Source organism: Strongylocentrotus purpuratus, unplaced genomic scaffold, assembly GCF_000002235.5.
Source record: "Strongylocentrotus purpuratus isolate Spur 01 unplaced genomic scaffold, Spur_5.0 spur5_scaffold_9, whole genome shotgun sequence".
NCBI lineage: Eukaryota > Metazoa > Echinodermata > Echinoidea > Camarodonta > Strongylocentrotidae > Strongylocentrotus > Strongylocentrotus purpuratus.
The window spans coordinates 5,480,218-5,486,217 of record NW_022145615.1 but is presented as its reverse complement, the minus strand read 5'-3'; positions in this window follow the sequence as shown (position 1 = coordinate 5,486,217).

Sequence of the window (6,000 nt, the reverse complement as noted above, 5' to 3'; positions counted from 1 at the left end):
ATTCAGTTCCCCCTAACAGTTTTGCTCTTTTCACTGAATTATTAGAGAAAGAAGACGATTCGTTGTACCATTCTTGACTCTTAATCCTTAACGTTTAAATCAAGTTCCCCTTCCCCCGCGCGTAGCGCGGGAGCTCTAACGTTTCATTAGATTATTACTCTTAATCCAGGTCTGAATTCAGTTCCCCCTAACAGCTTTTCCCTCTTCACTAACTTATTAGAGAAAGAAGACGATTCGTTGTACTGTTCTCTATATTAATCCTTGTCTGAATTAAGTTTCCCCACTGAAAATAAGTTGTGTCACAAATAAGTTGTGACATAATAATCTTTCTCCAAAAATGAAAAATATTTTAGGAAATATCAGGAAATAAAAAGAGTGAAAAAAAATAAAAATAAAGATACAATGACATGAATTTTAAAAAGGGTGAACGGAAACAACATAACAACTAGTGAACTATTTTATAAGTCATACTAATGTCCGAAAATCTGTCTCCGATCTCATATCGAAATCGTCGCAGAGTTCATCTATGTTTACACTGTCCAGGATTGTCTGGTGTGCATTGCAGATTGCTACTTTTGGGCCTCGCGCTTAACATTTAGCTCGTTGCTTTTTGACGCTGCGTCTTTGCATTTGGCGCACTGCATTTCTATGATGCTGTTGATTGAACAAATTGAATAAATTCATCAATTCCTGATGAAGCCATATGAGCGAGAATTCAATTTATTCTTGTCTCATATACTGTTGTCTTATTTACTTCGTATATATATGTATGTATTATAAAAATAAGATAGCAAAATGTGTATATTGATGGTCATCTTGCGAGTAATAACCATTAACTACTCTCATCGGGCTCTCATGATTCATTTTTCTCTTCATTTTTTTTTTTGATGGTGAATTATTGGGGGGGATGATTGTACAGGCCATCCCCCCCACCTGAAATATTGGGGGGGATATATCCCCCCATCCCCCCCGGGATCGACACCCATGCTGGTGTGACACCAAGGGGTGCGGCAGGGGCTCATAACGACCCTACCGGGAACTTCAACAACCCCGCCGAAACAAACGGATCGAGTAAAGCTTAAAGAGAGGGTTCGTTTAGTTCTGGTAAAGGCCGATTAAAAATAATTTGTGAGTTTTCTTTGTTCCTTAGTTTGAAAAAAAATAATCACATTAGAAATGTACCCTGCAAAAGGACTGATCTTCAATTGCCTTCATATTCAAATTGTGTGTCTAAAATGTTTTGACCAAACAGTCAAGACACAGGTTTGTGTAATTCCATATACCCTTTACCGGTAGGTGTGCAGTGCATGTGCTTTTCATTACAATATTTTGTTTGTTCCCATAAACTTGAAGTTACAAAATCTCACATTATATACCAATCCCTATTTATCCTATAATCAATCTTTCATGAAGATTGTATGGCCAGAGATCGACTTTATCTTTAAGGTACCATACGTAAAAGTGACAGTGTGCATAGGAAAAAGTTGATTGTTCCTATTAGTATATTTTCATAATTACAAGGGCGGGTCCAGAGGCACATGGGACCCCCCCTCCCCACCCCCCCCCCCTCCACACCAAGAGAATCTGAATCCGTCAAGAAATTGTGTTTAACTCTAGTTTGATGTGTTGAATAATGTCTATATTAGCCTACTTACATCCTCTTATACTTGGATTAACAGTTGGTACAGTGTCGTGACAAAATTCGATGTCAGCATAATCATGATTGTATTAATTTACTTCTATTTTATTACCAATGGCATCCTTACTTCTTTTTGCTAGCCATGCTAACATAAATAAATACGTCCATATAAGTTATCCCAGTCATGTATACGTAATACATAAATTTCATTTGGACTAGACAAGTATATTGTATCCTGTGAAGTGTGCCTATGTAGATTCGGCAAAGACCTCTTAATTATCAATTTGAATTCTTCATCAAGATGTTATTTTATCCACGTTAGTCTTTGTTTCACATACCATGAGATGAACTTGAAATTTACAGCATTTTACCTTTAAAGTTGTCATATATAGTAATTGATTATAATAAAGATTTATGACATACTACCAAAGTGAAATGTATATAAATCTTGATTCATTAATTATGTTAATTGTTTTCTACGTAACTGTACATTTATTTCATCACGCAAAAAAAAAAACGTTATCGTATTTATCAGGATAATTTGCTTATATGTTGTTTCACTTCAGATGACAAGTGCGCCATCTTTGTTCTATTTCTTTTCTTTTTCACCCCTTCTTTTGCTTTCCCTCTTTCCTTCTCTCTCTCTCTCTCTCTCTCTATCTCTCTCTTACACACACACTCACGCTCACATCCACTCTCTCTCTCTCTCTCTCTCTCTCTCTCTCTCTCACTCTCAAGTTTTCTTCTTCTTCTCTCTCTCTCTCTCTCTCTCTCTCACTATCTGTCTCTCTTACACAAGATCTCAGTTTTGTCCGTCTTTCTCTACTCTCCTGATCGACCCATCCCCCCTCCCCTCTCCCCCTCTCTCTCTCTCTTTATACCCCCCCCCCCTTACGCAGTATCTCATTTTTGTCTGTATGTCTCTCCTGATCATCCCAGCCCCCCCCCCCCCCACACACACACATACACCCACACACACACACCACTCTCTCTCTTACTGATCTTGTTCATATCATAACATTTTTTCAATGATTATCATATACGTGTATATGTATACAAATAACAAAATAAAACTATATACCCCATGAAGAATTTGATATCGAATGTGTACTTTTTTAATAGACCTTCTAATAATATCAAACTTATAACATTTCTGGATAGATGCACACACAATGAGACGTGATTCTGGACTTGTATATTTACACCATTCGTATAAGAATTCTAAAAACGTTCAGTGCTGTAAAAGTGTCTACTCACATGTATGTACATTAAAAGAGCAAGTATCCCTCCCAACACTTACAATTTACAGAATTACGCAAACAGCATTACATTGTGATCTCGATAATTCTACAGTTTTTTGAAAAAAGAGTCAATACAAATAAAAAGAATTATCGTGAGTAATGAAGACAGAAAAAAAACCTGATGATTTTTTAGTTTGCTATGCATAATGGGTGAAGAAATACATAGAAAATAAAAATGAACAAATTGCATTTTTCTCAGCCAAAATCTTATAAAAACGTGCATAAATATGGAAGAGGTACTCTTTATCACAGCAATGAATTTAAAAAACCTAATTTATCAAAGATACTTTAATTAAAAGCATCTGGCTAATAGTAACAAATAATCCATCAGAAATTGTCTTCAAATTACTTTGGTTTTCATGGAGAAAGCTTAAAATCAAACAGCAAATTTGTATCAAAATGTATTTTACTCAAATGACATTAATATAGCTCTTCATAAACATATAATCTAATAATTATGGTAATGAAAAGTTATCAAATATTAAGTAACAATTTAAGTCTTATTCTTGGGATTAGATGGAAATGCATTACATCATAAACGGAACGTTAAAGGCAATTCCCCATTAGCACACCTGATTGCAATGTCTTCATGGATACAAAATAGACAGACTTGTTGCATCCACAAATGTATTTATGAGAATGCTGTAAGAAATGGAAAAAACGATCATGATCACTTTAACTTTAGAACACACACCTGTAGTATTAGTGTATCACTCGGCAGCTTGAACTCAAATGGATATCAACTACTGTATATATATCATAAATCTCAATGTCAATTTCAATTATCTCATTTTAATACTATCTGAATATAAATATATCAACTGTTTTCATAATGGGCACCGCACAACAAAAGGTATACAAAATAGGGTGGATGGTTCTTTTTCACATTGATATAGAATATCATATATCTAACATTTATACTAAATAATGTATTATAAAAATATTACATCAACTTCTTCTATCTTATTCAGAAGGAAAAAAAAATTGACAGGTAAAGGGCCAACTTTTAATTCATGAAACAGTTCCTTTTGAGCCAAAAGGACATTAAGTTACATGTACTTTAACACAAAGCTAACTCCTTTTTGGTTCTCAACAGTCAAAATTTAATCTGATTGGGAATAAACAATACCATACCATACTCATAATAAGCATTATAATACTCTCATTAAAATAAGTATTATTCTTCCTACGCTTGACATAAATTCCCTATTCAACCAGCCAAGGCTACCACCAGTAAATGAATCAATATCGCTTTCAGAAACAAAGGAGCTTATAAAGACACAACGCTACTCATATAATACCGACTGCATAGTGCCTGTTCTAAATATAGTCTTTTGAATAAGAAATATAGCGTCGAGAATAAAGGAGTGCCAATTGTACACATCTATATTAACATGGCAGATATCAATACACTAATAAACATAGATTTCAAAAAGCATTGTTCCCTTTCTATCTAAATTTGGTTAAATAAATACGTGACACTGATGAAAATATGCCACAATAATTCCTTTATAATGATCGTTACAACATCACACCAATTTGTTTAATCAAGCTGAAACTGATTTGATTTTTTTACGGTTTTGTTTTGCTGCAAATTCTTGAAGGTATTACAGAGTGTTGGCAAAGATCAGAAGGTCAATGATTAGATTTCCTCAATTTTCCGATTTTGTGGATACACCTTTGGTGGTGAAACACAACCCCTAGAACAACACCTGCAGTTCAGGGAAATCACAAGCTCTAATTTCTAGGATTTATTGATCAAATCTTTGTTAGAATTATTTTTGAAATTCAAATACAGACTTCCAGTTATGTTTGTAAAACAAATTTTCAAAAAAAACATATTTTGTTCCTTTAAATTCTAAAAGTAATTTCAAAACAACCAAAATATTTGGAACTCCTAAAATTAGAAAAATTAATTCAAACAAAGAAAGAGAGTTGTCCCACTAAACAGAAAACCCCTGCTTAAACTGGTTATCGATTTTTGTTTTCCAACACCCAAAATGCTTCAAGAAAAGTTGTTTCGGCCATATCAACCCAGACCACTACTGTGTATTACTATGTTAATTACTAGGTCACATGATCATTATAGCTAACCTTGATGTAAAGCGTCTCGGATAATTTTGATAATACAGACACATGTATAGTACTGACACATGATCAGAGTTCAAAAATTGTTTCATGATATAGATAAAGGGTGATACTTGTTTCATAATACGTCTTATATATACTTCTCATATAATACCTTAAAGATAAAACTTTGGTCAGAATAAGCCTGTGTGTAATTGACTAAATTTGCATAAAGGTAACACTTTACGTGATTTTGTTTTTAACTAATAAACTCTATAGATGAAGACACAGGTGCAGTGTATTTAACCATCCCAGCAGCATATAAAAACTAATACAAGACTCTTTTACCTTTAAGTAGCCATCGGAATATACAAAGGAAATACAACAATATCCTATATATATATATATACATGATATACCAATATATTATCTCAGAGCAGTGGCATAATACGGTTTTGAAATGAAGGGGGGTGGGGCTTTTAATGTCATACTTCCCCTGGAATGACAATTACTGACCAAAAATTGGGCAAATTCCCCTTGCGTGCCCCCCCCCCCCCCCCCCATTCAAATCTCCTGAATCCACAAATGACTCAGAAGTAATATACACAGCAAGTATAAATATAGACCAAGATTATTTCATACCGTATGCGCTTCATAAAAAAGACATTTAAAACAAATTTAAACCAGTAACTACTGTTAACAGATGTATATAACTACCAAGAAATACAGGGTTATATGAAACTCAAACATCTCATGTTCATTTGGTTTGCTTTGAGCAAATCTTTCAATGGAAAGGGTGAATATTTTAAAGATTATCATCTTTTCAGCCTACTAACTATTTCATCACCTCAGATTTTGAGAGTGAACTATGTTTAAAACACTTTATGAGAACATGTATTTCAAAAATCCCTATGAAGATACGATGTTGCAGTACTAAACACAATCACTGATTTTTCTTCTTAGTAATGTAGGAATGAGAAAGTATTTGCAATT